Below are 10,057 nucleotides of genomic sequence, written 5' to 3' on the forward strand. Positions count from 1 at the left end.
AGAAAAGCAAGAAGGCACCAAAAGCCAAGGAGAACAAGAATGACAATAACTTTAAGAAGAAAGAACCAAAAGGAAATTGTTTCCACTGTGGAGTTGAAGGTCACTGGAAGAGAAACTGTAAGAAGTATCTCTCAAAGATGAAAGAGAAAGGTAAATATGATTTACTTGTACTTGAAACTTGTGTAGTGGAAGATGATATGTCATCCTAGGTTTTAGATTCAGGAGCCATTAACCATGGTTGTTCTTTGTTCTTCTATGCAGATACTTGTGTCATCAAGGGAGATGGCTGATGGTGAGGTGACTATGTGAGTTTAAAGTGGAGCACTCGTTTCAGCTAGAGCAAAGGGAACAGTCCATTTACATTTTGGGAACAATTATCTTGTTTTGAACAATATTTATTTTATTCAGGGAATTTCTAGAAATTTAGTTTCTTTATCTATGATGCATGAACAATCTTTTGATATTTCTTTTAGTAATAATGTGATTATTATTTCAAAGAACGGTTTCAAAAAATTTCAAGCAGAACATACAAACGGACTGTATATGCTCAAACCAAATGAATGAACACTTAATAACTCAATATTATTCAAAGTAGCAAAACCACAAGGAAACAAAAGACAAAAAGTTTCAAAGAGGATGACACGTATATTCGGCATCTAAGACTTGGTCATGTAGGTCTAGACAGGATAAACTAGTTAACAAAAGATGGACTTTTGAGAGAACTAAGAGTTGGAACTGTAACGTCCTGCATTTTCGGGTACCTTTAAACGACTCGGGTCGGGATTTTTCCCCCGGGTTAAGAATATTATTTTAAATAATATTATATTTTGTTTGTAAGTATTCCATGAGTTATTGCTAGCCAAAATATGAATTTTGTGATTTTAAAAGTCAAGATAAGACTTTCGGTCCTGGACCGACACAAAAACCCTGATCGGGTAAAAATCTCGGAAAATAAAATGAAAAATCATGGCAATTATATTTTGGGCATAAAATACATTCATAAAAGTTAAAGTTTGGTCAAAAATAATAAACCTAAAAGAAAATGGAAATTTTAGGGCATTTTGTGTTAAATGCCTAATTTTACCGAAATGGGGAATTTTATTCCATGAATGGACCTTAGGTTAAATTTTATTATGTGATTAATTAAATTAAATGTGAGAGACATTTAATTTAATTAATTAATGTTAAGTTTGGTGATTAAAACTCAATAAGAGTGAAAAAATGTGTCAAAAGTCAATTTGGACTTTTCTTCTTATAAACCTTTATTAACCTTTATAAAAAAATAAAAAAAAAATAAAAAAAATTAATGGTCACATATATGGAAAATGGTGGCTGGCCATGTGCTATTTTAGAGTGGTGTGAACCCAATTTTATAAAATTCAAATCCCATTTAATTAAGAAGTCAAGTGGGCAAGTGGGTAGAAAAACACTCAAGTGTTTTGTGATATTTTGAAGAGTTGTGTGAGCCATTCTAACCCCCCAAATCCGACCACTCTCCCTCTCTCATTCACTCTCATCTGATTTTTGAAGACTCTCTCAAGTGTTCTCTCCATTTTCAACCCCAAGAACACCAAAGAAACTTGGAAGCTAAGTCTTGGTCTAGGAAGGGTTTTCCCTAAGGTAAAGTTTCATTAATCTAGACTTTTGTCAAGTTTTAATCATAGAGTTTCAAATAGCTAATTACCTATGTTGTTGGAGGAAGTTGGTTAGGGTTTTTGAAAGGTTTTGAAGGAGTCAAAGATTATAGGAAGGTCCAAACCTTAAGCAAGAACACCAAAGAGGTAAAAAGTTTACTTTTGATGATTTTGTTGTAGGGTTTTTAGTTTTAAGCATTATTTTGTATATCTAATGCTTAGAGTTTCTTGTTGATGATGTAATAAGGTTATGGAAGTTGTTTAATAATTTTTATGATGCATGTGTATTGATTTTTGAAAATGGGAACCAAAACCCCCAAGGGTTTTGTAGGATACCCTAAAACAAAACATGTTTTGAGCTGTGACTTCCAAGGGGTCAAGCAGCCACTGTATATTGTTTTTGTAAAATTAAATTGTACTGTGATGTTGTTGAGATTGAGTACATAAAATTGAGCTTTTGAAACACAAAAAAATGTTTAGAAATGAGTAAGTTATGCTATTTCAAAGATTAGGTAAAAAACTGTTTTTTCGTATTCTTATTTTCGGAACCAAGTTTGGACAGCCACTGTATAGGGCAAATGAACCCAGTTTTTTCTAAAATTTTGTGGAAATATTACTGGAATAACCTATTATTCCACTGTAAAATTTGGTAAGAAAATATTGAACGGTTTGAAAGTTATTAACTGTCAAAGTTTGGAAAAAATAAGGACTTGAAAATAAGGTCATTTTTACCTCATTGTTGGAAAATGATTTCACCAATCAAAATTGCTCATTTTGACCTAAGATTTTACAAAGGGATAAATGGCATAACAAAAATGGAATTGGGAAATTTTGGTAACAATTGGGTAAGTAAATTTCAAGTTATGAACTAACGAAGTATGTAGTTAAAAATGTGAAAATTAGGTTTTTCACACTTAGTGTAAAAATGAGATTTTGGAACATAAGGTAAAAAGTAAAATTTTGCTTATTTCAAGATATAAATTGGTAAGTCTTGAAATCATATTTTCACTAAAATTATCCCCTTGAGTTTAAATGAATTATTTTTATTAAAGAGTTTTTATTCTTTTTAAAAATAAGAGATTTAATTTATTAATAGTTAATAAATTAAAAGAGGGTTTAAAACCCTATATTTTGAGAAATATAATTAAATAAATTATTTTCCTAGTAAGTAAAATTGATTAATTGCTTTTGGAAAATTAATTAGTCAAGATGAGAAATTTATAACGGTTTTCCTAATTAAGACAAATTATGCAATTTTCTTAAAACGGTTTTTAGATATTAAAACCTTAAGAAAAATAAAAGGAAAATTTAAAGAGTTTATTTTCTTTAAAAATAATTAAGGAATTTATTTGTATTTTCTGGATATAATACCGGCTAAAATCTTACATATTTTAACCGACTAGTCGAAAGTGCGGGTTAATAGCGATACCTGGAAAGAATAAGATTTTTAGCGGATTGTGGGAAATACCATTGTGATACCCGAGCCTAGGTATCGAGACCTTAGGATAGGTCTCCCCGAGACTTAGGGTTTAGTCTCGAATATTTTGTATAACTTTCCTTAATAGGTTTAAAACCAAATAAGGATTGTAAATCCTTACAAATGACTTTTATTAAAATGACCAAACTGCCCAAAATAATAATAATGAATTATGAGTGCCATAATTAATCCGAGTATACTGTATGGATAACTACAGTATTGGCTAAGCGTAACTGGACTGAACGTTGGAGGGTGAAAACTTGCTGAGCGCTAAGGACTCCAAGTAAGTCAACTTATATTGTATGGCTGCAACATGAAATGATTATTGTCTTGTATGTTAGTATAGGGATACATGCATATACATAGGCTGTCATAGAAAGTTGCTTAGAGACGTTAGTCTAGTGAGTGCTGATTTAGAAAATATGAACGGTAGAAGTTCGTCATATCCTAGACGGTTGATCCCCGTCACACTGCTTGATTTTATTTATGTCCGGTTCATTACCGAGACGAGTGGCCATGAGATGAGGATAAGCTGGTTAAACCTAGGGGCGCCAAGATAAATGGGACCTAGGGGCCCTCATGCTTACTTAATCATTGGACGGTCAGAATCCGAGCAAGTGCTCTGATAAGTTATTCCCGGATAGCAGCCGTGAATATTGGCCATTCCGTGAGAGTGCCTAGATATACTAGGGGTTGGCAAGATAGAGTGAGGTTGAACACCCTAGGGGCAGCTGCTCACCAGCACCACTGATTAACATAGAAGTCTCCATAAAATCGTGTAAATTGGATTACACTCTTGAATATGTAGCGATGCCCTAGGTAACACGATAATTACCCTTGATGAGAATATTTATTGGCTAGATCTTAGTGTGGGGACTCAGTTCTCTTTTACAGATTAGCAATTATGTTGGAGGGCGCGTTACGCATGAATTGTTGGAAATTGTCGAGCGTTGGTCTCGAATTATAGTTGTGATATAATATATCTGCTTGCTCTGGGATTTTCTGAGTGCAGGGATATAATTGTTGATAAGATGTAGTTGTGATATAATATATCTGCTTGCTCTGGGATTTTATGAGTGCAGGGATATAATTGTTGATAAGATATAGTTGTGATATAATATATCTGCTTGTTCTGGGATTTTTCTGAGTGCAGGATTTTTATCTAGTTACGAATTAATTTATCATTGGTTATCAGGCATGACCATAAGTTTGCCAGGACGCTTTAGCGTTCTTGAAATTGATTGTGTAGGGTCCGGATGGGTCCGGATCCCTATTTCTCTATCTGCTTTGTTTGGAAGTTGATCTTACTAAGCATTTTCGCTTACCTAGTTGTTTCATGTTGTAGGTAAGAGCAAGGGCAAGGCAGAGCAGTGAGCGCTGGAGTCTTCCTTGCAAATGTACATGTGGACCGACCTTTTGGGAAGCCTTTTTATTTTTGGAAATGTTGTGTAATTTTCCTAAACTAGGCTCACTCTAATCTTTGTAAAACATGTTTGTAACTAAATGTTAAGTATGGCCATACGACTTTTTAAAAAAAAAATATTTCTATGGGTTTTTGAGACATTTTGTTAAATGAAAACATTTATATTTCCGCATTATCGAGTCTTGAAAATCCGGGTCGTTACAGTTGGTATCAGAGCTCGAGTTGAGCCGGTTCTGTAGACAACCCACATGTACATTTCGCAAAGATAGACCGGCACTCACTGTAAGTACTGTTTCTTCCTTTAGTATGTTGTTTTCTTTCAATTCACCTCAATTCTATAAATTGTAGGTTATGGTCGATATACCTGAGATAGGTGACCTTGTGATAGGAAAACTACCTGTTTACCGAGTTTTTCGGAAACGAATATCTAATAGAATAATAAAAAGATAAGAACTGTAGAAATGCTGAAATGTAACTAAACAAACAGTGTTTTTACGTGGTTCAGGCGTTAACAAGCCCTAGTCCACGAGTCGATGTTATTATACTTGGAAAAGGTTACAGTAAGATGGCTGGTGCACAAGAACTTCACACACTCACAGTGTTTCTCTCGGGTTCTCTTGAAGAAGATGAAGCTAGAGAGATTTTAGTAGAGTTTTTGCTCTGTGATTTTTTCCGTCCCCCTTCTTGTTAAATGAAGGGGTCTTTATAGTTAGGGTTTCGAATTAGGGTTTTTCTCTACGTACCTGAGTCTTAATTACACCAGCCATAAATAGGGGATACAATTACTGTAGTAGCATGGCTACAAGACTCTATGTGGGTATATTTACGTGAAAGTATGGGGAACACACAAAGTCAGTCGTCTTTTCCAAGTTGTCAGCGGAACAGTAGGTGAAAAGGTACCCTTAGGCGTGCTGGGATGTGTGCGGCTTTGACCTGATGGGCGTGTCAGGCGGGATCCTGTGTCAGGCGGATATCATTCCAAATATGCCTCCTCCAGGACTCGACCGTTTGGCTTTGTTCCGTGCGAGGCACGGAACTGCTTCCGCGGAGACCACTCGAAGAGCTTCTCCTGGAAGGGGCTTCCCCGAAGGATACCCCTTCAGGAGTCCGGGAGAGTTGACGAGTTTCCGTGTTGTGTTTGCTTGGAAGAGTAATCCGGACACTAAACGGGGGAGGCGAAGCCTTTCCGTTCATCCGCGAGCTTTGGTCACCTTCCGTGAAAGACATCGATAATTCTGCTTCCCCGAGGACATCAATCTAAACGCTATCCGGAAATCTGGATAACATTTACCCCCCAAGGTCACGGAGCTTTGAGAGATCCGGGAGCTTGTACAGTCCTCCGGGTATTTCAGTTTCTTAGATTAGGCGAGGGGGTACCTTCTGTGTTCCCGGAAGGGTTCCTTTTTCCCGCCTGAGTGTTAGTATGAAAAAGAAAGGGAATTTCTTCTGTTTGAGCTCAAGTACTCAAGTGCGGCAAGGACCACGTGTCATTCTGGGAATGGTTCTGCGACCAAGACGTGTGCGTGGGGCGACTGGTTGAGTATGCGTGCGTCAGTCATCTGAATAATGATTTGACGGTTTTTAATGGTACTCCGGGCCCGAGGTGGTGTAATGATGGGAAATAAATACTTTATTCCCATCCGAGGAGTCATAAATAGGATCGTCGCTTCCTCTCCAGCCGTTGGATCTGATGCACACGGAATGGGAAGATCGGGACCGTCCATTTGAGGAATTCGAAACGGCTTCTTCCTGCTATAAAAACGAGGGAAAGGACCTTTCTTCCTCTTTACGCTTTCAGATTCTCCATTTTCAGATTTCCAAACCTTCGAACTCTCAGGCTTCCCAGCTTACCTTCCCCCGAACTTGCCATTTCTTTTGGTAAGTATCTGGAAACTTTTCTTTTGATTTGGCAGTGGGTTTATTCGCTAAAGTTCCTGGTTTGAATCGCCGTTCGTCTTTGCAGCTTTTACTTCTCGCGATCGTGCTGTGCAGTGATCCAGTTACTCCTTCAACCTCCAACTACCCGAATATCAGTAAGTATTTCTACTTTGCTCTTTCCTCCCAAACCTTAGGTTGTTGGTAGTTGTAGGGTAGAGGTTTCTGCCATTATTGCTTATGTGCATGTGTGAATAGGGCTTTGGTAGGCATGTGATTGAGGTGGGTCGATAAGTAGCCTTTTCTGCATGCTTTGGCGATTTGCGTTTGGAAAGTCGTCCCTTGTTTTGCTGTTTTAGGGCATAAGCATGAACGCCTTTAGGGTGTCTTTCTCAGGAAAAACACTTCTTTTGGTGGGCTTAGGCTCGGGGTCTGAGTCTGGTTCCTTGCTGCCCTTCGGGTGGCATGGCTCCAATCCCTCGGTAAGCTCGGTGGGAGCCTCTCCAAGCAGTTTTCGGGGAGGGTCTCCCCGACGCCTTTGATACCACTAGGGTATGACAAGGGTGCTGACTGCTTAGAGTGTTTTCTTCTTTCTTTCTTTTGTTCAGTGACGAACATCTCAAAGGAACAACTCCTTGCTATTGGGGAGGCTGATTCTGCCCAAGAGAAGGGCTCTCCTGTCACTGGCGCAAAGGGGAAAGGAAAGGCGAAAGTGGTCGCGGCTAGCCCACCGACCTCCAATAGTTCCATCTGGGAGATGGACCAAAAGCCGAACCTTTTCAGGAATTATGGCATGCTGGAGCTGTATTCCTCTGAGGCAGGCCTGAAGAACATCCCAGGTCTGATGTGGCACCGTCTGTCGGTGCTGGGCGAGTCAGCTAGTCAGAGTCACGAAGGCTTCGGTGCCTGGATCTGGGCACACATAGTGTGTGGGGCGCACTTGCCCCTAAGGAGCTACTTTGCCAATTTCTGTGTGAAGGTAGGGATTGCCCCCTTCCAGTTGATTCCTCCCAGCTACAAGCTCTTAGCAGGGTGGTTCATCTTTTGCAAGTCCCGGAAATTGGAGGCTCCTACCCCGGAGGAGGTGATGTACTTCTATGGGTTGAAGTCTCAGCCTATGAGGGGTCATTCAGACAAGGTGGGGTTTTACAGGCTGGAAAGGCACCCGGACGTGATGTGCCCCACCTGTCATACCGCGAGGGTTCCAGACCTCCGGGAATATTGGTTCCTGACGACTGGAATTCCGCTGAAGAGGGTGCCAGCCCTATCTTTGGACTTCAAAATCCCTGGTAAGTGTTCCTTCCTCTCCTTTTCAACTTTGTTTCTTTGCGTTTGATTTGCCTTTTGGTAGGATCTCTAACGCTCGTATTTGAATTTTGCAGAAGTCGTTCCGCGGACACCTCGCTGCGCGGAGATGATAAGGAGGTCCAAGTTCTACGAAGGGCTTTCTGAGGAAGAGTTGAAAGTGGAGGGACTTGTGACCTCCGAATCGTTGAGGGAGTATGGGTTACTTGCCTCCTTCCAAAACATCGAGCCAGTGAGTGGCAGGGGGAAAACTCAGGTGTCAGCTGACATCCGGGAGCAAATTGCCCTGGAGCTGTCTAAGGTGATCACCCAAGCAGCCCGGGACGAAAATACTTTATCTCCTAGTTGGGCGGAGAGGTTCCCCGACCCCCAGCCGGAGGAAGAGGAGATCGAGGCTCGCCACGCTGCGGCTTACCCTAACGAAGGGGCTCCGGGGGCTAGTACCTCCGGGAGAGGTAAGACTAAGTTTCGATTGATCCACACCCCCAGCCTGTCTGAGGTTTCCCGGACCTCTCAGATGGGGTTTGATCTCTGTTTCCTTAGGCTAGATCCGCGTAGGATACCCTTCGACAGATATTGCGATAGGGTAGATGAGCTCCTCGGGTGTCTGAGTGACGGTAGTCTGCCAGAAGGTGTCATCACGGTTGACCCTTCTTCCCTCAGCATGTCATTCCCGGACTTCAAGGAGTACGGGAGTTTCCTGGAGCAGGAAGCGATGTTTTTTTTTGCTCGGGGAAGGCCATCCACGTTTCTCGTGCATGGTCGTCCCTTTCAAACTTTTCTTTTTCTCGTTTCTTGTTCCCTGCTGGCGCGCTTGCTTGTTGATTGCCGCTTCTTACTTATTTTCTTTCTCATTGCTTGTTGGGTCGTTAACCTTGCTTTGCACGTTTCTTGCAGAGTATCCAGAAGCCAAGATGTTGGGGAGAGTGACTTTGCTCATTAAGAAGGCTGCCACTAGCCAAGACCCGTCCACGGGGAAAGGACGGAAGACCAAGGCTGGTAGGGGAGGTAAAACTTCCTCCCCCAAGAAGACGAGTGGCGAGGCGCAAGTGTCTCCGAGGGTAGAGAAGTCTCCTGCTGACGGGCCTTCCGAGACCATGATGGTCTCGAGTAGCAGCAGCGACGGGGAAGGGCTTGTGTTCCCCGTGAAGACAACTGGGGTGAGCAAGCGTCCCGGAGAAGATGCTGAGGGTGCTAACAAGAAACGCCTTAGACACTCTTCTCCTGGTCGAAGGCAACAACAACAGCAACGACAGCAACCACAACTACAACAACAGCAGCAACAAGAACAACAGAGACAATCACCAACGTCACAGCCGCAGCAACCACAACATCCAAACCAGCAGCAGCAACAAGGGCAATTACTTCTGTTGCCGCAGCAGCAAAAGCAACAGACCGGGGCCTTAATACCCCGTCTGCCTCCTCCCCCAGCCCAAAGGGGGTCCATCCTTCCGGGGTCTCCTTCTTCTCAAACAACCAACCTTCCTCTGCCTGGCCTGAAGTTCCACTTCCCACGGAAGCCAACCAGTTTCCCCGCTGCCCTCCTGGAGGGTGTAAGACGGGCCGATAGCTTTTTGAAGAGGCGGTTAGAGGCAGAGAAGGCTGTTACTCAGGGAAGGGCAGATAACTTGTCTGCCGTGAAGAGAGCTGAGCTGGCCGAGGGGGTGAGATCCCTTCACCCGGCCGGAGCGGTTCTGGATGGTCCAGCCTTGGAGAAGAGGCTGGTGCCTAGGCTCGGACGTGCATTGGCGCCGTTCGGAGCTGAGATGATGGAGGACATGGCCCTGAGCTTATGCGAGCTCAATTCTGAGAAATGGGCCATCAGTAGCAGCAAGGATCCGCTGTTGCTGACACACGCTGTGAAGCAGCAACTGTCCGGGGTAAGCCGTCAGTTGTTATTTTTTGGGATCACCTGTCTTTTGGTCCGGCTTTAGCTCATTCTGTTGTCTTTCCTTGCAGGCCTCTATGATCGCGGAACGCTCGTTCCGGGAGGTTGGTGCAGTTCTGGTTCAGCTGGAGGAGAGCCAATTGGCTCGCCAGGCCTTGGAGGCGGAGAAACAGAAACTGACCCAACAGGCCTTGGGGTCTTCGGAGAAGATTGATCAGGCCCGGCGCACGGCTGAAGAAGAGGCGGAGAAGAAATATCTTGCCAAATATCAAGAGTACCGGGCCAAGGCAGAGAATGAGTTTAGACAGCGGTCGGATGGGATGAAGGCCGAAAACTCCAAGCTCCGGGAAGAGCTGTCCCAAGCCAAGGTGGAGAAGGATACCCTGGAAGCTCGCTTGCAATCAAAAAATGATCTCCTCCTTAAGCGGCAAGAGGAATATTCCACTCTTCAGAGT

This window comes from Humulus lupulus, chromosome 5 (genome assembly GCF_963169125.1).
Source record: "Humulus lupulus chromosome 5, drHumLupu1.1, whole genome shotgun sequence".
Lineage (NCBI taxonomy): Eukaryota > Viridiplantae > Streptophyta > Magnoliopsida > Rosales > Cannabaceae > Humulus > Humulus lupulus.